Genomic DNA, 23,469 nt, shown 5'->3' with positions numbered 1-23,469 from the left:
CATATCACTATTTGCAGATGATATGATAGTATATTTAACTGATCCCAAAAGTTCCACCAGAGAACTACTAAACCTGATAAATGCCTTCAGCAAAGTGGCTGGGTATAAAATTAACTCAAATAAATCAGTAACCTTCCTCTACACAAACGGAAAACAAGTCGAGTAAGAAATTAGGGAAACGACACCCTTCATAATAGTCCCAAATAATATAAAATACCTTGGTGTGACTTTAACCAAACAAGTGAAAGATCTGTATGATAAGAACTTCAAGCCTCTGAAGAAAGAAATTGAAGAAGATCTCAGAAGATGGAAAGATCTCCCATGCTCATGGATTGGCAGGATTAATATAGTAAAAATGGCCATTTTACCAAAAGCGATCTACAGATTCAATGCAATCCCCTTCAAAATTCCAATTCAATTCTTCATAGAGTTACACAGAACAATTTCAAATTCATCTGGAATAACAAAAAACCCAGAATAGCTAAAACTATCCTCAACAATAAAAGGACTTCTGGGGGAATCACTATCCCTGAACTCAAGCAGTATTACAGAGCAATAGTGATAAAAACTGTATGATATTGGTACAGAGACAGGCAGAGAGAGCAGTGGAATAGAGTGGAAGACCCATAAATGAACCCATACATCTATGGTTCCTTGATTTTTGACAAAGAAGCCAATACCATCCAATGGAAAAAAAACAATATTTTCAGCAAATTGTGCTGGTTCAACTGGACGTCAGCATGTAGAAGAATGCAGATCGATCCATGCTTATCACCCTGTACAAAGCTTAAGTCCAAGTGGATCAAGGACCTCCACATCAAACCAGATACACTCAAACTAATAGAAGAAAAAGTGGGGAAGCAACTCGAACACATGGGCAATGGAGAAAATTTCCTGAACAAAACACCTATGGCTTATGCTCTAAGATCAAGAATCGACAAATGGGATCTCATAAAACGGCAAAGCTTCTGTAAGGCAAAGGACACTGTGGTTAGGACGAAACGGCAACCAACAGATTGGGAAAAGATCTTTACCAATCCTACAACAGATAGAGGCCTTATATCCAAAATACACAAAGAACTGAAGAAGTTAGACCACAGGAAGACAAATAACCCTATTAAAAATGGGGTTCAGAGCTAAACAAAGAATTCACAGATGAGGAATGCCGAATGGCTGAGAAACACCTAAAGAAATGTTCAAATCTTTAGTCATAAGGGAAATGCAAATCAAAACAACCCTGAGATTTCACCTCACACCAGTCAGAATGGCTAAGATCAAAAACTCAGGTGACAGCAGATGCTGGCGAGGATGTGGAGAAAGAGGAACACTCCTCCATTGTTGGTGGGATTGCAGACTGGTACAACCATTCTGGATATCAGTCTGGAGGTTCCTCAGAAAATTGGACATTGAACTACCTGAGGACCCAGCTATACCTCTCTTTGTCATATACCCACAAGATGCCCCAACAGATAACAAAGACACATGCTCCACTATGTTCATAGTAGCCTTATTTATAATAGCCAGAAGCTGGAAAGAACCCAGGTGCCCTTCAACAGAGGAATGGATACAGAAAATGTAGTACATCTACACAATGGAATACTACTCCGCTATCAAAAACAATGACTTTATGAAATTCATAGGCAAATGGAAGGAACTAGAAAATATCATCCTGAGTGAGGTAACCCAATCACAGAAAAACACACATGATATGCACTCATTAATAAGTGGCTATTAGCCCAAATGCTTAAATTACCCTAGATGCACAGAACACATGAAACTCAAGACAGATGATCAAAATGTGAATGCTTCACTCCTTCTTTAAAAGGGGAACAAGAATACCCTTGGCAGGGAATAGGGAGGCAAAGATTAAAACAGAGGCAGAAGGAACACCCACTCAGGGCCTGCCCCACATGTGGCCCATACATATACAGCCACCCAATTAGACAAGATGGATGAAGCAAAGAAGTGCAGGCTGACAGGAGCCGGATGTAGATCTCTCCTGAGAGACACAGCCAGAATACAGCAAATACAGAGGCCAATGCCAGCAGCAAAACATGGAACTGAGAACGGGACCCCTGTTGAAGGAATCAGAGAAAGGACTGGAAGAGCTTGAAGGGGCTCGAGACCCCATATGAACAACAATGTCAATCAACCAGAGCTTCCAGGGACTAAGCCACTACCCAAGGACTATACATGGACTGACTCTGGACTCTAACCTCATAGGTAGCAATGAATAGCCTAGTAAGAGCACCAGTGGAAGGGGAAGCCCTGGGTCCTGCTAAGACTGAACCCCCAGTGAACGTGATTGTTGGGGGGAGGGCGGTAATGGGGGGAGGGTGGGGAGGGGAACACCCATAGAGAAGGGGAGGGTGAAGGGCTAGGGGGATGTTGGCCCGGAAACCGGGAAGGGGAATAACAATAGAAATGTAAGTAAGAAATGCTCAAGTTAATTAAAAAAAAAAAAAAAGAAAAAACAAACAAGATGACTAAGAATGTAAGTCCATAGGAACAGAAAGCAGGTGGTCCCCTCAGGCCAGTATGAGTGTGCATGCATGTGCATATTGTTGTGTACATATGTGGGCATTTCATAGGTAATCTATTCTCCTTAGGTTAGCTTTTGTAATTTATGTCTTTCAATATACTCATAAACTTTGTTTAAAATTTTCAAAATTCTTGTTTTACATTATGTAATCATTATATTATATTGTATTTGTAATTATATTATATTATATTAAATAATTATTCATAACTTGGAATAATTTGGCTCATTGCATTTTTAGGATCTACTGACTCTACAATGGCGTCACCTTCCTATCTGATCTTGGTAATACCTGCCTTTTCTCATAGGTCTTTTTGATTGTCCCAATCTATCTGTTCAGAGTTTCTCAACATGTGTTGTGGCATATTCGAACTGGCTAATTCCTGTTTGTGGAGCTTTCGTATGAGCCAGTGCTGTTGGTAGCCTTCCTGGCTTGACCCGCTAGCCCTCCAGAGGCCAGCACCATTCTGATAGTAACACGTTAGACTGTGCTAATAGAAGTCACACCGACCTCTGAGGAAAAACACTAGGTGAGAGATTTATCACTTTCATTGACTATCCATCCTCCCCCCACTATTGGCATTTGACCCTAATGGTTCTAATCTTGTTCTTCTCTTTCCTTCTGTTCTTCCTTACTTTTTTCCCTCCATCCCTCATCCCTCCGTCCCTTCCTCCTTCCTTCTTAACTTCCTGTCTTCCTTTCTTTTCTGGTTTTTAAGGCACGCACTACCACCCAGCTTCTTGCTCTAATATTCACACAGACAGAGCACAGAGACCACGCCTCCTCTCCCACCACGTCTGCTAACTCCAACATCTCTCCAGTTCTCCGTTGCTTTTCTTCTCATCTTGGGTCATTTTCATTGTCCATGTGTTTCCCTAGTAAGATTCGACTGGATACCAAATGTAAAATTTACCTTGTTACTTCTGGGATATATTCTCCTGCTGTAAAAGCCCCTGAAGTGCACAACCAAGTTCCATGGAAATGCTCGGATTCTTTTGCGTTTTGCTTTTCAGATTTATTAGGTAGGAGAGGAGCTATGTAGAGCGAACCATTCTCCCTGCGCTCTGCCTAATGCGCGCGTGAATTACGAGGTTTTCCGGTGTGCCTGTTACTTCCGCAGTCCCACGTGAGCTCCGCATACTGCTTCCTTTATTTATGTCAGGCCATTTTTCCTCTTTGGTTGGGATAGTTCTCCCACATATTTATGTTGATATATACTCTGCCGTCTGATCCTCTGCAGATCTCTGGAACCTTCTTTCTCTTCATACCTACTGCCTTCTTTCTGGTACCCTGCCCATAAACTCTGGTACCCTGCCCATAAACTCTGGCTACCTTTGTCTCCCTGGACTCAGCTCTGCTTTCTAAACACTGGGAGCTCAACTCCATGTGGGATTTCCCACCTTGAGCTGCAGCCTGGAAGTTTTCTCACGGCCCCTCATCGAGAAGGGGAGGGGGAGGGATTAGGGGGATGTTGGCCTGGAAACCAGAAAGAGGAATAACAACTGAAATGTAAATAAGAAATACTCAAGTTAATAAAGATTAAAAAGAAAGAAAGAAACAAAATTCAGAAAAACAAACATCTGTAGAGGAATTTTAATTGACCAACATGGCTGCTCTGGCAAGTGATCACATCCAAAGACCTTCTAACTCTATATGATCTGGCCAGAAAGCAGACATGCCCTGTATTACAATCTGGCTGGAATACAGACACACCCTTAGTATAGTCCCTTAATCCCTAACAATGAAAGTAAGGTCAGTTTGTAGAAGGACGCAGCCATATTTGAAAATGATGTCTAGGGGCTGGAGAGATGGGTCAGTTGTTAAGAGCACTCACTGCTCTTCCAGAGGTCCTGAGTTCAATTCCCAGCAACCACATGGTGGCTCACAACCATCTGTAATGGGATCTGATGCCCTGTTCTGGCACGAAGATGGAGCACTCATATGTTAAATAAATAAGTGAATTTAAAGAGAGAGAGAGAGAGAGAGAGACCTCTAACTGAGGAGCAGATAAAGTGGTGAATCGGAGAAAGATTTGACAGAATGAGTCAGGTTACATCCAACTCAGATGAGAACAGCATAAGAAAGAGAAGATTTGTAAAAGCGGGAAGTGGAGGCATTTAACCAGGGCAATTTACAGAGACTAATTGAAGAGAGAACAAGCTAGACATGGATGAAGACAGAATAAGGCAGGGAATGAGAAGGAACCAGAAGATTAAAACATATTGCCAGAGACCAAGCAAAGCACTTCAGCCAGAAGCTAAGAGGAGCCAGGTTGAATCAGTCAGCTTAGAAGGTTAGTTTGTACAGAAACTAGAAGCTTCCAGGCCTAGGCCTAGGAATAGTTAGACAGAGAAAGAAACACTCAGGGCTCAGTTCAAGCCATGTATTCCCACAACTTGGGTGTGGCTCTCATCTCATTCCTTTATCTAAGGAAATAAAAATGGCATTTGCAAATATCAGACACTTTGTTTCCCATGAAGAATGAAGGTTTTTATTTCATGTGTTATGAATTGCTGGGGACATAGAAATTCACAAACATGAGGACCTGAGTTCAGATCCTTAACAAGCACATAGTAGCACTTGCCTGTAAACACAGAACTGTGAGATGGGGCTGGAGACAGAAAGATCCCCCAGAACCTTGTAGTCAGCAGGCCCAGTTCTATGTGGTGAAGTCCCAGGCCACTGAGAGACCCTGTCTAAAGCAAAACATGGAGGTTGTCGGAGGGCTCCAAGATTGTCATCTCACCTCCACATGCAAGCCATTCACATGAAGACCTTTCCCCACAGGTGTAACTACATACATACATGCCAAATCGTGTGTGTTGCGGGGATGCAAAAGTGAAAAAAGATCAATTTTGGAGAAAGAAGGAGGCCAGCAAACATGGGTGGAATGTAATAGGGAATGAACATAATCAAAATGCATAGTATACACACATAAAATATCATAATGGAGTGCTATTTGGTTCAGTCAAATTCACTTTAAAAATAACTTATAAAAATAAATAATTCTAACATGTTAAATCTCATCATTATGCTACAAAATGCATATTAAAAACATAACATAGTTTCATCTGCCCAACCAGGCAAACTTCATTAGCAGGAGTTATGAGTGTTAGTTCTAATAAGAAAACAATAATAACAGCTCTATGCTGTTAGAAAGTAAATCCTCAGACTAAGGAAAAGGAAGATACTTCTGAGTCCCAGGTATATGTGTAGATGTGTGGGTATACACGTGTGCATATCTGTGTGTGTGTATTTGCTTTATCCACAAAGGTAGTAACAAAATATTTTAATGGCAAGAAAAAATTCTTGAGGGGGAAAAATGCTCTATCTACTAGTTAGGATTAGTAAGATATGTAAATGAAGCAGGTTAGCCTAAGTCACAAAATAGTCCTTAAGAGAGCTCGAAAAGGAAACAGACTCTCAAAACACGACCTCTGGCTTCTGATAACCTTCATATATGCAGTCAGCAGCTAATGAGAAGCTGTAGTAGAAACAAAAACATCATTTTGGTAGCAGTGAAATAAATAGTCCTTTATAAAATCCAAATATGCCACCAAAGGATCTTCCCTTTCTCCAGCAATTGTTTACCATTTATATACAGCCTTGAAGAGGGACCTTGTGAGTCTTCTTAGTCATGTTCATGAGCCTTGAAATCCTCTGCTCCCTCTAGGAGGAAGTGTTAACAGCCCAGATCTCATGAGGGTCTCCTGCGGTTCATCACAGCTGCTCTGGTTCAAGATGGTGACGACCATGTCCAACCTGAAGGAAACAACTACACAAAACCATCCCTCCTGTCCTCCACATTTTGCCTGCTGTGAGTCTCTCCCCAACTGTCTGGAACAAAGCAGCTAGCTCTGTTAGCACTCTGGGTGCAGCTCCTTGGGGTCAGCTAAGCTGCTCACCATTTGTTCATCTGTTTTCCTTCTTCCAAAAACCTCTTGTAATTTCCTACTTCCTGTTGGATCCTTTTTACTTAGCAATTATTTATGCTTTGTTCCTTGTCTATTGCCTTGTATAAATAGAGGAAAGAGAGATCAAAAACACTTAGCATCAGTCTCTCGATTTCAACTCAATGCTGCCTAGAACCTAGGTACCATGCACACAGTCAAGGCTGTCCTTTTGAAAGTTCCACTCTAAGAAGGTAATTTGACAGATGGCAATTAATATTAATTAACAGACTCAACAAAAGAATTCTAATGTCTTCTTTCTATTACTAAGATATTTGCTTGGCTTTGCTTTTCTATCTAGAAAGCAACTGAGATTTTGGTAGCACATGTTAAATATAGTGTCGAGAGTTCATATCCGTTTGCTAATTGAAATAGTCCTGTAAATGAGGAGTTACAGAAGCACAGTTTGATCTCCCATTTTACACAGTTTTCCTAAAGTAAAAACGGAGAGGGAATAACCCTAGCCCATGTATCTGGAACCTCAGGTATGAGGGCAACCAGCATTTCCCAACAGCCAATAGCCAGGGAGAAATTCAAAGGAGGGCGTGGCTGGGGGAGAGAGACATGGAGCTGGAGAAGAGCTCTTCTTAGCTTGCTGTTTCAATCCTCTAGAATAAGATTCAAGGTACTACACCTCTCCAAGCATCAGAATTCAGTTACTCACACTGAATTTCCATAGTGGTGATGTTGAAGACATTTATACAGAGACCCACAGCCAAACATTAGCTGGAGCTCGGGGAGGCTTGTGGAAGAGTTGGGCAAAGGATTGAGGGATCAGAAGAGGATAGGGACTCTACAGGAAGAGCAGCAGAGTCAACTAACCTGGACCCTTGGAGGTTACCAGAAACTAAACCACCAACCAAAACAAAGAGCCAGCATGGGCTGGACCTAGGCAATTCTGTAGGATATATAGCAGATGTGCGGCTTCATCTTCAGGAGCCACCCCCCCCCCCCCGACAATAACAACTAAAGTGGGGACTGCTGCTGAACCTGTTGCTGTCTGAGGATCCTGTTCTCCTTACCTAGGCTACCTTGTCTGGCCTCAGTGGGAAAGGATGCACCTAGTCCTGAAGTGACATGACATCCCAGGATGGGACGATACCCAAGGGGCCCTCCCCCTTCTCAGAGGAGAAGGGGAGTGGGAGTGGGGGAGGAGCTCTGTTAGGGGGGCTGGGGGAGGTGGTATTAGGATATAAAATGAAAAAATAAATTAATGAATGAAAAGAAAAAGAAAGGAAAAAAGGCTGGGCGAGCCAGATGTATGGAGTAAACTAACCCTGCTTCACAGGAGTGTGGCTTGCTCCAGGAGAACAGTCCAAAGGCCACTGTGCAAGGTCACTTGCTCAATGTCCGGCCCAGCAGACTTTTGTTACATGATCGCAAGGTGAATGACGCTCATTGAAATCATTGCTGCTCAGTCCAATGAAGCTAAGTCTGTGCTCTCAAAAACTCATCCTGACAACGTGGAGACAGCAATGGTTTCTTCACTCTGACTTCTGACCATCTTGTTCAATCTTTGTTTTTTTTTTTTTTTTTTTTTCCCCCGGAGCTGGGGACCGAACCCAGGGCCTTGCGCTTCCTAGGTAAGCGCTCTACCACTGAGCTAAATCCCCAGCCCCTTGTTCAATCTTTGAACAGCCCAAAATCAGGCCTTCTTTAGAAAAGCTTTACTCTTTTACAGAACATTTGTTTAAAAGAACTTACAGGTAACAAAAATCGGTCTGAAGTTTACTCAATTTTATCCATTTCCATCTCTGAGCTTAATTTTGTTTTGGTTTTTTTTAACCTCTCTAAAGTGTCATTTAACGAAATGTGAAAAAATTATCTCTAATAAAGTAATTAATTAATGAGAATTTTCTCTCCTACAAGGAAATTAAATGTAGTTATTTTAGTAGGTTTTGAATCATTTTAATTTCCTAACAGCAACTACCAAGAAAATAACCAGTGTTACAATGTGTAATTTCTGATGATGATAATAATGGAAATTTTATTTGTAATCTTATTCAGGGAGAAGGTTAAGCAATTTGCCAAAGTGTGGGCTGAGAATTATGAAATTCCATTTAAGCACAAATGATAAAATGTGTTGCCATAGTCACAACAGGGATGCTCTGGCTCATTTGAAATGTATCAAAGCGGCGATTATCTAACAGAAAGGAGGCAACATCCTTCTATAGTGAATTGATTTTCTGGGAAAGTTATACAGGATGAATGAAAATCAGGTGTGCTAAGCCATTCTTTATCAAGCCAGCCTGCTAGTACCACCTGGGAAAAATATGGAACCTGAGTCCTTTTTCCAGAGACCCCGGTTTGCTTCACCTATGTGACATGCGCTCTGACAAAGGGAGTTCCTAAGCGAGGTGATTGTCATGAGCTTCAAGCAGGAAAAGCTCACTAAGACACAGATTCATGCTTCTGCTCATAAATGAAAGCAATACTGAAGCTTTTTTAAAACATGATGTGTGTGTGCGAGCATTCTTGTACATGTGTGTGCATGTGCACACATGAGTGCAGGAACTGATCCTGGATCCCCAGCAAAAGCAGCCTGTTCTCTTAGCCACTGAGCCACCTCTCAAGCCCCAGCAATAAGGCTTTTAATCACGGGTTTGTAATGCAGAATTTACAAGGGCTTTGTTAGAAGTAGTTGCGTACATAGGTGTGTCTACAGAGAAGTAAAAAATCATAATAGAGAAAAAATGTAAACCGATGTGGGTCTGGGTTCCTCCCTGCCGTTGTGGTGTGGGAACAGCCGCTGGGAAGCTTGACTATGCTTATCCCACCCCATTGCCATTGGGTGCTGGGCTTCGGCGAAGAGTCGAGCACTACTCCGGGAAAACGCAGTCCAAGATGCTTTGGGGACGGGAGGGGGTTGGGGGGTGGGGGGACGCGAAGCTGGAGTTTCCAGAATCCAGTTACCCCTGACATGGCGCACAGAGGAATCGGGAACAAAGGATGGGGGTCCACAGACCCACGAAGAGGCTGGGACCGTTGGGGACTACAGGCTGAGGGCAGCATCTAACCTGGGGTTGGGAGAAATGGTAGCTCCAGCTTACCTCATCGGTAATTGTCCTTAGCTTGGCAACGGTTTTCTGGGAGCACAGAGAGGCCTTCTATGGGAGACTTAGGCTGCTACTTTGTAGGCGAAGGCCTCTCAGTTCTCGATGCAAGAGTCTTCGGTTCCAACCTATTTGTTGGTTATTCGTTGTGGAAAATGGATGCGGACCAATTTCTCAGGGTGAACCAGAGATTAAATACCTTTTGCTGGGAGGAATATCTGGGAAGGAAAACTTATTGGCTAAAACCCCGGGGCTCTAGGTACTTCATTAGCATGGGGGTGTGGCAGGCGTTTCTGGCCAGGAATCTAGTAGAGGCTCCTTCTGTCTCAGATGTGTACCCGAGTTTCTGGGGTCTCAGACCTGCTCTACCTACCGTCTACATCTACCTCCTGGCACGGGTCATTGTCCCACAGAGTCTAGAAATAGAAAAATGTATTAAAAAAATACAGCATGCCATCTTAATATAAAAGCATTATATTTTATATATTACATAGCATCTATTAGAGTAGCAAATTAATGAAATAATAGACATATAAAAATTATAAAAGAAAATATAATCCAAAAGTTTACAAAGATTTCATTCAAATAAACATCTGAATTGCATTAGTACACAATAAAAACTAAAATTTTTGTCTCTGGAGATCATTCAGTATTTGGATATTTAAATGACTTTTCCGTAGAAAATCGGGCTGTGACAGGTAACACGCATGGTTCTGTTAACCAACGGAGGCAACAGATTTGCTTGTCAGTCAACCATAATTATTTGGTTTTGTTGCAGTTCATGAAGTCAAACTATGAATCAGATGGCAGCAATGTCTCCAGGATGGAGGGAGCAAGGGCAAACTTCTACCGAGCTGTGCCTAGCGGAAGTTCTGTAAAATTTTCAAAGAACAGAGAACGTGGAATCTAGTTGCAGGGAGTCCATGATCCTCTCCTCTGGGCTGTCCACATCACTATCCCAGCTGCCATGCAAGCTGCCTCAGTTTCCCTACTGCTCAATAACCAGGGGCCACCCTGACATGAACCCACATTTATCCAATTGTTACATATTCGGCACATCCTCTCTTTTTTTTCTTTTTTCTTTTTTTTCTTTTTTTTTTCTTTTTTTTTCTCTCTAATCATAAGACGCTCATGTCAGTATTTGGAGTAGTCTGGAGTTGGCTCACAGTGACCCTAAATGCCATGGCATGACCTTTGATTTTATTCATTAAGAGGGAGGAGAATGCTCCCTTTTTTTTAAGTACATAAGTACTGTCATCAGAGCTATGTGTGGAAAGACGATTCTGACAGCAGCTAATTCTGCTAATTTAATATGAAGAGAGAGCAGGATCAAGGATTAAGTGCTATTTATATCTGAGTAACACATTACTGAAAGAGCAGGGACAGCCACTTGTAATTTACAGAAGTGTTTATATCAAACTAGATGAGATCTGACCTATTGTTCTATCCTACTTATCACTGTCTTTAGCTGAAATTGCTACTACAGTGTCTGCATAAGTAAAAGTGTATCCTCGTGGATGTCCCAGGTTCAAGGACCAGGGCTGTCAGAGCATCAGTGGCTAGCCATCTTAACTGTCAGACATATTATCCCTCAATTATCACTGTAAGGCAAGCTTCCTCTTACTGTTACTTCAGGGAGTTACCTAACTTCTCCATCCTTGTCTCCACTACTCTACATACATAAACATACATATGGCTGTACACACTCACTAGCAGGTGCACACAACACATGCACACACCCACATGCATGAACGGGTACACACTTCAATACATAAACAAGTGCATATGTGTGCTCAGGTATGTATACCCATGTCTACAAACATGAGTGTACACACTGGCATCTAGAAGGGGATTCTAAACTTTTCTTTAAAGTGTCATGAAGACCCACCTCCTCATTGCTCCATCTTTCCCAGCCCCATAACCCAGATGGGATTGTCTTATTTCTGTTTTTAAACTGTTTGTTTTGAGCTCAACAATGAACACCAGATTGTAATTACTGCATCAGTGCACAGTAGTTCCCACTGAGGCCAAATTCTTCCCACCAGTCCCAGACTGGCCTTCCCATGTTCTCCTCCCACTCACGCTCCTGAGATCGACAGGTTTTTCCATGCTTCTGTGTGGACCCATCTCCATCTCATGCAGTCCCAAGGAACCCACAGGCCAGAGCTTCAGTCTTTATGGAGTTGGGAGGCACACCATATCCCTGAGCTATGAAAACATGGAAGCATTCCAGACTCCATAATTTAATGTTTTAGGGGGGATTCCATTACACAGCCACAACTGCTTGAACCATTAGCTACGGGTGGTTAGCTCAATCTCCAGCCCTCTCCTCTCCCAGGAGGTCTGGGCTAAACCCGATAATCACGCCTTGGACAGGGTTTCATTAGAATAAAAGATAATCCTATCACAACGGATATTCAAGGGGATTTGAGAGTTTTGTGTCAGGAATTGGAGACAAAGGCTAAATGTATATGTATCGAGCTTTCCCTTCCTAACGTCAATTAGTGTTGGATAATTTTCCTCCATTATTATTTTTCATGTTTACAAATAATATATACACATATACGAACGTATAGTGAACAAATCCTAAGTCTATGTATAGTAGTACAGTAGTCTTCAGGTTTGAGTGGAGAAAATCACAAACTACCCTGGGCTTTTCCTAGTGAGAGGCTTTAATCAGGGACCAGGTCAGCAGACATGGAAAGGCCAGGACAACATAGATGGAAAACAGCAAGAAGCAGCTACATTCCTAGGAGTGAGGGGACAAAAATGAAAAAGAGAGGAAAATGCAGAAGCGTGGAGAGTGGTTATTTCTCCTGCTGCTTAGATTATAATTCGAAGGGAGCAACACTTACAGTTGCTATGATGAACACTTGAGGGAAGGACAGCATACAGGGGGCTCCAGAAAGACTGAGAGAAGCTGGAAGCTGGGAGCTGGCATTGACACTGCAAGGATGCCAATTGGGAGCAAGAAACAAAAGGGTCCCACCGGAGCACCACTTGGTGACTGCTACCATGCAATAGGACATCAGAGGAGGAGAGAAGCCATGACTCACTGCAGACAAGGTAATCTCATGCAGTTACTACCCACCATATACAAATCGGGGCTCAGCTCAGGGTGACAGGATTGATGGGTCAGACTGTAAGCGCAGGATGGATCAGGCTCTCAGTGCACCTCTCTGCATTCAGTCTGGGGTCTCCCAGCTCTTGTTTTTCAGTTTTAATATTGCAATTCTTTAAACAAAAGTAGAAGCCAACTTGGGTATAAGTCTGTGCTTGGATTCATTTTGTTTTATTCTTGATTTTCTTCATTTTGTTGTTAAACAGGCTCACCTCTATCCCGGGCTGACCTCACACTATGTAGCCGGGATGGCATTGAACTTTTCACCCTCCTGACCCCCACGTTCCATGTGCTGGGGTAACAGATGTACCCATGAAGCCTGTGGTGCTGGGGATGGAACCCAGGGTTTTAGGTATGAGCTTTACTAACTGAACTACATCTCCAGTCCTTGGACCCACATTTTTAAATCTCCTTGTTAGTGATGGTAATATAAAAATTATTTCAGGCTATGAAATTAAACATGTCATTTTTGCAACACTGAATATATTTGGGGAAAATATATCAGTTACTATATTAAAATGTCAGGCACAACGCTATTTCTGAACCCACTCTTAGTTTCATAAGTGTGTGAATTTTTCAACAACAGAACTTAGTTTCCAAGACCATGCTGATTAAAGACTTGGACATGTGGAAAATCCACAATAAGGTTGCATTCAGTCTCTCAAGAGAGCTTCTTTTTCTGTCTAAAAACAATGAAAAACAGGTGACAAGTGTTTATCCAGGCTGAAGAAAGAGAGAAGGAGACCCTTAGAGCCCTGAGCCTGCTTGGTTTTGATTTGATTCACCAAGTAGACATCTCAAAAGCATTCCAAATCCCATGCCTTGTTCCCATGGAAAATTACCCAGTCTTAAAATGAGAGATCACAGATTGCAGGATGGCTCAGTCATGAGGACCTGAGTTTGATTCCAAGAACTCATATTTTAAAAACCTGGAAATCCCAGCACTGGAAAGGCAGAGAGACAAGTGGATCTCTGGGTCTCACTGGTTGGCCAGCATAGACTACGTGGTGAATTCCAGGCCAGTGAAACACAAACACCTCAACAATGGGGACACCTCCAGAGCCACACCTAAGGTTTTCCTCTGGCCTCCACATACTTGTGCACATATTTGCATACATGTGCACACATACATGAAGGTTCACACACACCAGCTCAACCAACTCCATCACAATCGTGTTTCTGTGGATAAATATCATGTATACAGTATAGTGTCTTACATCACTGGTATCAAGTGACTTTTAGGTGATTCCAATTTTTAACAGTTGTCTTGAAAGATGAAAGTATCTATGAAGAATATTCCTTAAGGGCAAGCAAGGTGACTTATTTAATACAGGCAATTGTCACCAAGTCTGACATCATGAGTTCAACTCCCAGAGTTCATATGGTAAAAGGAGAGAATCAAATCCTGCAAATGTCTTCTGGTTGTCACACACCATACACACAATAAATTGTTTATTCATTTATACTTTTTGTCAGACAGGATTTCTCTGTGTAACAGCCCTGGCTATCTTGGAACTTTGTAGACCAGGCTGGCCTTGAACTCACAGAGATATTCATTCCTCTGCCTCCCAAATGCTGGGACTAAGGGCATGCACCACCATGCCTGGTTAATTTTTTTTAAAGGAATGTAAGTTTATTTGCCTTTAATAATCCAAAAAATATTCCAAGATATTTAACATCTTTGCTGTAATTCATGTGTTCATCCCTAATGTTTGCATATTTTTAAAAAAAAACATTTAATGTATTCATACTTTGGTAACTTTTGAAAGACAGAAAACTGGTCACATAAGACAGGCCTGTTGAGAGCACTCTGAAATGCTAACTGTTCATGAGGCTGGAAAGAAGCCTTCAAGTTCAAGGCTTGCCTGGGCTACTTACCAAAACCCTTGCTCAGAATACAGATGGGCTGGGAATACTGCTCAGAGGCAAATGCTTGTCCAGCATGTGTGAGGCTCTAGCTTCAATCCCGGGAATCACAAGACAGAGAAAAGTCACAGAGCTTCGTGTGTTATGAGGGGAGAGGATGAATTAGAGGTAAGAAATAGAGGACTGGGTTTAGTCTAAACATTCCATATGCATGAATGATTATTATATAAAATATCTTAAATTTTGCATGTTACATAGCATGCCACCAGTATCCTAAAACTTACATGTCTTTAAGATTCCAACAATCTCGGGGCTGGAGAGATGGCTCAGTGGTTAAGAGCACTGACTGCTCTTCTAGAGGTCTTTAGTTCAATTCCCAGGGCCACAGTAATACTCAACAACATGGTGGCTCACAACCATCTGTAATGGGACCCGATGCCCTCTTCTGGTGTGTCTGAAGACAACTACAGTGTACTCATAGACATGAAATAAATAAATCTTTTAAAAAAAGAAAAGATTCCAACAATCTCTTGAGTGTCTTGCCTTCATTACTTAATTACAATTTTCATTTTATCCTTCCATCAGGATCTATCATCAATGAGTTGCTCATATCCAATTGTATTATACAAGATTACTAATGAATAAAGACCCAATGGGGCTTAAAAATATTTGTTAGTGTTAATTGTACCCAGAAAAAAACAATTAAAGAGAGCAATGGAGTAATTTCTCAGTAAGTCTAGTGTCTGCAAAGAAACCAGTGGACCAGCAGAGAAAAATACGTATTATATATTATATATATTAGGTAGTTAAAGCACAATATCCCAGTCCTTTGAATTAGTTAGAACAAAATACCAAAGAAGGTAGGCCTGAAATAATAGAAATTGATTTCCTAATAGTTTTAGGAGCTGCAATGTGTAAGACGAAGGCCACTCAAGGCGAGGCTTCTACTGAGGATTTCCCTCTTAGCCTTGAGAATGGATAAAGGACACTGATGGGTCCTCTCCCTCTTCCTATGGTCACTGTAGAACCAGGGATCAGAATCCCACCCTTGTGGTTCATTTAATCTACACCATCTCCTCACCGGTCCACCCAGAGTCTCATGCTGCAGACTTTTCACTCAGACACACTGTGCATGCAGTGGTCTCATAGTAGTGTGTCAGTGTACCACCAAGTGTGCTTGTTACCTTTCACCTTCCTGGGCCCCAATACCTGACACAAAGCTATTTAAGAGAAGAAGGGTTTCTTTTGCTCTAGATCCAAGAAGATACAGTCCATTATGGTGGGGAAGGCACAGCTGTGGGAGCAGGGCTTAGAGCTAGTGATGAGTGTGAGCCTGCTCCTCCACATCTCAGCGGACCAGGAGGCCAAAAACGGAAAATGCTGGCATTCAGCTGCCTTTCTCTGTTTTTCCTTTTTATTCAGTCAGGGACTCTAAGACCATGGGTGGGTGCCGCCAATATTCAAGGTGGGTATCCCCCTACCCCTTAAACTTCTATAAAGGACGTACCCAGAGGTGTGTCTCCTTGGTGACTCTCAATCCAGTTGACAATGAAGATTAACTCTCACACCTTGTGACATCAGAGCCATCTTAGTCTGTGTAAGCAGCTGTGTGGCATGAGCACAATCATGGGACTGCCTATGAGACCCTTCCCAGAAGGTGTACAGTCACAATTGTTAGGAACCAGGTATTCCTCTAGCTTGCCTTCAGTGACTCAGAACCAGCAAGCATATCATCATCAGCTGCCAAATGCAATACCCATAGCCTTTAAAAAGTCTCACATCAGGGCCCTTGTTCTCTGTCTCTCCCTCTCTGTATGTCTCTCTGTTCCTTTCCCTCTGTCTCTTGCTCTGTGTGTCTCTCTCTCCATCTGTGTCTCTCTCCCTCTCTTGTCCCCACTTCTGAGGCAGCCTTTTGCTTCTCCTACATCAATAAATCTCCTGTGTGAGATATGTAGTGGGATCTTAGCAGCACTCTTTGGCCTCCTGACTGATTCACCAAGGTATTCTTCCTTCTGCTGGGAAACCATAACAACAATAGAAGTCAGAGTTCCGAACTATGGATTGAAGGAGCACAGCTATTCCAATAAAAATACCCATCCTTTTGAGTACTAAAGTCCTTTTACTGTGGTCAAGACATTGGTGAAGGTGAGGAACACAGGAAAGCCAAAAGGATCCACTGGATGTTATAGCCAACTTGTCAGAGAAAAAACAGCACAAAAATCAAAATCTAAGAAGGAACTAGAAAACACATTAGACAGGAGAAAACAGATCAGAGCTAGAAAGAGAGCTCCATGTTAAAGTGCCTGACACAAAAGCATGATTGTTAGTGTAAGGGTGATTCCACTGGCTCTCAGGAAGTGGCAACTACTTCACCTGCTGCCATCACCTGCCAGCCGGCGCTTCCAGGTGTGCCAGATGTGAGCTACAGGTGAAAAAGGACTGCCAGCCACCCCAGTGCGCGCTCTCTCGCTCTCTCTCTCTCTCTCTCTCTCTCTCTCTCTCTCTCTCTCTCTCTCACACACACACACACACACACACACACACACACACACGCATCCAATGCCCTTCTCTCTGCCTTCATGCCTCTCTCAGTGCTTCCTGTCCTTCTGCCTGTCTAAATGTCCACTTGTCTGACTATCCCACAGCTCCTCAATGCCCTCCCTTCCTTCAGTAAACCTCTTTTATACCATATCAGTCACATGGAGTAATTTCTCAGAGGTACACTTTGGCTCAGGCGGCCAAAAATACCCCCTTGCCACATTATATTTTCATAACAATGAGAACCAGAGTTCAGGTCCCCAGCACTCAGATAAATGCTGCATGAGCCCCACAGCCTGCCCATAATTCCAGCATGGGAAGACAAAGACAAGAGATCCCCAGAGTAAGCTGGCTAGCAAGATTAATTATATTGGTGCACTCTAGGTTTGATTGAGAGACCCTGCCTCACTAACGGAAAAGGAGCAGAGGGTGATTTTCTACGTCAACCTTCAGCTTCCAATTACATGTGCACACATGATGTGCCCATAGACATGCAAAAATGCAAATACATACATAGATACCACACACACACACACACACACACACACACACACACACACACGCCCTAGGGAAATGGGGAGTGGTCTGAATTTGGTGCAATTAAATTCAAACAGAAGGGACGTCTACCCAGAGTGAGATACATGAAGCTTAAGTATCCACCATTGCCATCCATGCCTGCTGTCCCAGAGGGTGGCTCTCTACTTCATGCCTGCGATCCTCCTACTATACTCCCCCAGATCCACTTTAGAAGCATCAGGGGCATTCTGAGCTGGCTCCCTCCAGACCCTTTGAAGACATAATTTAAACCTTCCAGCCACTCACCCTCCCTTAATCCCTATAGGAGTAATTGGTCTTTGTTCATTCCTTGTTTTCATTAGTTTTTCTTGTATGACTCTTAGCAATTGGTAGGACCCACCTAGGAAAGTCTACATGTACACAGTCATTTTCCTGGGCCTGGCATGGACTGAAACCTCAGCCAAGGTCTTCCATGGAATTGAATGAATCAAGGAATGAAGGAGTCAGAAGACCTCTTGGTGGCTGGGTCAGCAGCAGCTTAAAATGACACTTCATTTCTCAGCATGGCCTTACAGAAGCCGCAGAGATATGGAGTCTCTTGCTGAGGTGAGCTCTAGGTCCTGACTCCCTGGTTCCCTTTGGCTACTATTTGAATTTTGTTCCTTTCTGGTCTTCATCCTTTCTGTGAGCTACCAGACCCCTTTCTTACAATTGACACATCTGCTTAGCACAGCAGAGGAATCTCTGTAGCTTCAACTGACAACTTGACACAAATTGAGTTTGCCTATGAATATGCCTATAAGGGATTGTCTTGTTATGGTTTGCATATGCTCAGCCCAGGAAGTGACAATATAGAAGGTGTGGTCCTGTTAGAGTAGGTGCGGCCTTGTTGGGGTAGGTGTATCACTGTGGGTATGGGCTTTAAGACTCTCATCCTAGCTGCCTGGAAGCCAGTATTCTGCTATCAACCTTCAGATGAAGATGTAGAACTCTCAGCAACTCCTGCACCATACCTGTCTGGTGCTGCTCTGCTCCCGCCTTGAGGATAATGAACTGAACCTCTGAACCTATAAGCCAGCCCCAATTAAATGTTGTCCTTACAAGAGTTGCCTTGGTCACAGTATCTGTTCATAGCAGTAAAACCCTAACTAAGACAGTCTTAATAAATTAATTGATGTGGGAGGACCCAATTGATGTGGGAGGACTCGGCCCAGTGTGGGTGGCACCATTCCTTAGGCAGAAAGTCCTGAACTATATTAATGGTTGGGAAATCGAACTGAGCACAAGAAAGCAGTCAAGTGAGCATGCATGGGTTCATTGTTCTCTGCTTCTGGCCATGGCTGTAATGTGACTTACTGTTTCAAATTCCTGCTGCCTTGAATTCTCTGCAATGATGGACTGTAATTACGAGCTAGAATACACCCTACACCCTTTATCCTCCTAAACTGTTTTTTATCACAGCAACAGAAATTCAGTAGGAGAAGTCTCCATGAGAATCAGAGTGGAAGTAGGAATCTAAACAAGAAGAAATTTGAGGATTGAGAGAACCACAGCCTTTGACTTGGGCTAATCAAATGCAAAAGGCACTTTCTTTAGACACTCCTGTGGTCTTTTCCACAGTTTCTCAAAGCAGTCTTAAAATGATTCCTGAGTAGATAAGGCAGTAGTGTCCCCTTGATTTGCTTAGCTAGCTCTTTGAGTCAACTCTCTGAATAAAGGCAACTTTAAAAACTGCTGCAGAATGCAAAACTTGGCCAAGTTCTGAGAAGCAATTTATTCTCAGCCTGGTGTGTTCCAGCAATAGAAACCCAGGAGTCTCCTTCTTAACCAGAGTGTCTGGCCCGAAACAGGCTTTGGTGGATTCCAACAAGCAAAGATATTTTGGGAACAACTTTTAGGGGAACATTTGAAACTTCCTAGCAGTGAGGCTCCTCGGTTGCTACTGTATTGAATTTCCGCAATCTGAATTGTGAGCGTCTTATAAAACCTGCTGGTGACTCCATCCAACTTCCTCTGATGGAATTAATAAGCAGATATGAGACCTACAGCACTGAGAATTGGGTAACTGGAAATTTTAGGGAGAAAAAGATGCATTGCTTTTTTTCTCAGAAATAAACCCACACAAAGCAGCATGAGACACCTACATCTTCACACCAACTAATTAAAATTACTTGGGTGTCACCTCATTAAACTGATTCCATCCAAGCTAAACATATGAAAAGACTCCTACAGCCAAGACAATCAAAATAATACAGAACGGAAGGCTACTGCATTCGCCTTTCTTTTTCCTACTAAATATTGACATGTGCTATCTGAACGTTTCTCCATGAAAGGTTCAGACTCAAAGGTAAATTTTAAAAGGATTATGGGGGCCGACAAGATGGCTCAGTGGTTAAGCATGATTAAAAGCACTGGCTACTGAGTCCCAGTACCCACATAGCAGCTCAGTGTTAGCTCCCAGATGATTCCACTAGGCGCCTCTCAGGGACCTAACAATCGGTGTGTGCTACTATAAAAGGATTGACTCCTACCCCAGCTCTCTTGCTTTCTCTGTTCTCTCTCTTCCTTTCTGTTCCAAGCCCCTGCTCTCCCTATCTGCTCCCTCCCTGTCTCTCTGCCCTCATGGCTGACTGGCCACCTCTACTCCTTCCCAGGTGCTCACTCTTCAACAAACTTCCTTATACCACATCTGTTACATGATGTAATTTCTCAGGCTCACACCTTTTCATGGGCCTGCCATGGTATCCCCAAGCCACATTATATTTTGTAACACTCACAAGTCTGTGAAACTCCAGTTTTAAGGTGTCCCATGTCCTATTCCAACCTCCCTGGGCACCAGACATAGATGCAGGCAAATTGCCCATACCCATAAAATGAAAGGTAAAATTTAAATAATATTAATATTAATAATAATAATGAATTAATAATATTGAATATTGAATTACATTGCAGGCAGGGATCTAATCATAGTAGAAAAATTGATGCTAACTACTGATGATTATAGACAGAAATAATTAATTCTAACTTCTTCCAAGTACTCAGGTTTTCATGGTTTTTCCTTTTTATGTGGTTTTGCTTTTCATTTTTTTAATATAACAGCAATTAAGAATGGATAAACTTCCCACGGGGATATCTGGAAGTGAATGGGAGATTGGATATTTGATGTTTGGAGCACACTATCAGCCTACTTTTCTTTGATATTTCTCTTTTACTTCCTTTATTCCCTTTTTTCTAATGCCTAAAGAAATCTAAGGGAAATAGAAACTCTTAGACACTACTTTTCTTCTCAGCCTTGTTTGTTCTGGGCTCTGCCTTCTGGGTGGGCATGTGTCACAGCAAGCTTCTGGACAAGTCTGCTCCGTAGCCTCAACATGTCCTTGGTGCTTGTCAGAAGTGGGTACATAGTACTTGGTATGACCAGTTTTGATGAGACACTAGTCAGGTGAGGGCAGCAACAGGACCCCTGACCAGCAACCCTGCCCTAGAAAGCCTACAGGCAAGTTGCAGGTCAGGACTGAGGGCAGAGCTGACCTGCCAAAGACTGGAAGGGAGGTACAGTAGGGAGAAAAGCAGGGAGGCTTTGAAAATGAAAAGCAGAAATTGTAAGAATGTCAGCCTGAGTCCAGGACATTGAAAGGATGTTCTGTAGCAGTCATGCATGTGGTGCATGCCCTGAATCCCAGCATTCAGGATGCAGAGGCAGGTGGATCTTTCTGAGTTCGAGGCCAACCTTGTCTACATAGTGAGTTCCAGGACTGCCAGGGCTACACAGACAAACCCCATCACTCACACATGTGCATGCACACACACACACACACACATGCATACACACACACATGCATACACACACATGCATACACACACACACACACACACACGCATACACACACAAAACTAAAAAAGAAAGAACTGTCTATAAGTCAAGAGGAAATGAAGAAGGACTATGGCTTAGAAGCGACTCTGGAAGAGACCATAGAGAACCCCTATTTCTTTGCTTGTGGTAACAACATAAAGTTGGCTTCCCTTCTTTCAAGAAAACCCAGCCCTAACATCATAAAAAAGAGCCAACACTGAGCACAGAACGTGACAGCTCAATCGAGACTCACATCCAGGTATAGATCCTGTTTAGCTGAGGTAGGGTAGGTCTTGTTAATCTGTCCTATTCATTCTTTTTTTTTAACTTTGTAATTATATTTATGTACAGAAAACTTAAGTGTACATTTAACCCAGCTTAGTGGCGAGTTCTTTAGCCTTTGCCTTTTCCAGCTTGGCAATGCGAGCCACAGACTTAGGACCCAGGACGTTGCCTCCCCAGTGGCAGCGGATCTCGTCATATCTGTCACTATAATTGGTCCTAATAGCTTCCACCAACTTAGCCAGAGCACCCTTGTCTTCCGAGTTAACCTGTGTGAAGGCAGCAGTGCTGCACGTCTTCCTGTGGACCAGGCGCCCCAGCCTGTCCTTTCCCTTAGTGATGCAGTAGGGCACCCCCATCTTTCGACACAGGGCAGGCAGGAAAACCACCAGCTCAATGGGGTCTACATTATGGGCAATCACCACCAGCCGAGCCTTCTTGTTCTCCACCAAAGTGGTGACTGTATTGACTCCTGCTTGGAGGACAGGCACCCTCTTAGTTGGGACGTCCCCTTTGCCAGCAGCTTTCTTCTCAGCGCGGGCCAGCAGCCTCTGCTTCTTCTCCTGCTTTGTCTCTGTCCTGTACTTGTGGGCAAGCTTAAGCAGCTGAGTCGCTGTTTGCCTGTCCAGGGCCTGAGTGAACTGGTTGATGGCAGGAGGTACTTTGAGCCGCTTATAGAGGATGGCTCTTTGCCGCTGCAGCCTGATGTAGCAGGGCCATTTGACGAAGCGCGTGAGATCTCTTTTGGGCTGGATGTCCTGCCCAATGCCGAAGTTCTTAGGCCTTTTCTCAAACAAAGGATTGACCACCTTTTTGGTCTCTTGTTTCTTGACCACGGCGGGGGCCGGGGCCACCTTCTTCCCCTTGGCCTTCTTTCCTTGGGCATCTTGCTCAGCTGGAGGAGAGAGAGCTGTCCTATTCATTCTTAACCTGATGAGCTGCACAGAGGGCTGCAAAATGTTTTGTTGAGCCTGCTGGTTGCAAGGCTAAACGGATGCTGCTGGCCCTACCCAACAACACCAGGCAGAGTGAGGATCATATTACATATGATGAGGCCTGGGAAAGATCAAAACTGAAATTTCCGAAGGCAGCTTCTCCTGGGTGGCTATCATTTTTCACACTATCCCAAAGTTAAAACCAAACCAAAACAAAAAAGCTCAAGTCAAATGAGCGTCTGTGCAAAGCTGTTTCTACGAGGTTTGGGAATTTATTTGCTAATCTACTTATTTGCTTATCTTAGGCATATGCTTCCTGGAACATGACAACATATCAGGTAGAAGTCTAGGCTGCAACAACAGAAGTCAAATACAGCTGACTTAAGCAGAAAGAAAAATAGATTAAAATGGTACAGGGACAGAGTGGAGCTACAGAGATAAAGTGTTTGCCATAAAAGTATGAGGACCTGAGTTTGGATTCCTAGAACCCACCATAAAAGCCAACTCAGGCAGCTTATGCCTATGATCCCATAGACTTGAAGTCATAGAAGGGACCACTTGACCCATTGTCTAGCTTGTCTAGCCAAAGAGGTAGACTTTATGTACAAGAAAAGTGTCTTTAAAAAGTGCGGGTGGGGGAGGTGTCTGGAGAGATGACTCATTGGTTAAGAGCACTGTTTGCTCTTCCAGAGGTCCTGAGTTCAATTCTCAGCGACCACTTAGTGGCTTATAACCATCTGTGATGAGATCAGATGCCCTCTTCTAGCTTGCAGACACACACACACACACACACACACACACACACAGAGAGAGAG

At 43.1% G+C, this 23,469-nt stretch overlaps 1 pseudogene; it reads right to left on the bottom strand.

Moving 5' to 3' along the window:
- Positions 1-21,759: 21,759 nt before the first annotated feature.
- On the bottom strand, positions 21,760-22,642 carry LOC148001011 (large ribosomal subunit protein eL8 pseudogene; annotated as a pseudogene).
- Between the last annotated feature and the right edge of the window lie 827 nt (positions 22,643-23,469).

The sequence above is a fragment of the Rattus norvegicus genome, chromosome 15 (assembly GCF_021556685.1).
Source record: "Rattus norvegicus strain SHRSP/BbbUtx chromosome 15, alternate assembly SHRSP_T2T, whole genome shotgun sequence".
Lineage (NCBI taxonomy): Eukaryota > Metazoa > Chordata > Mammalia > Rodentia > Muridae > Rattus > Rattus norvegicus.
This window is presented reverse-complemented; position numbering and strand designations above follow the sequence as displayed.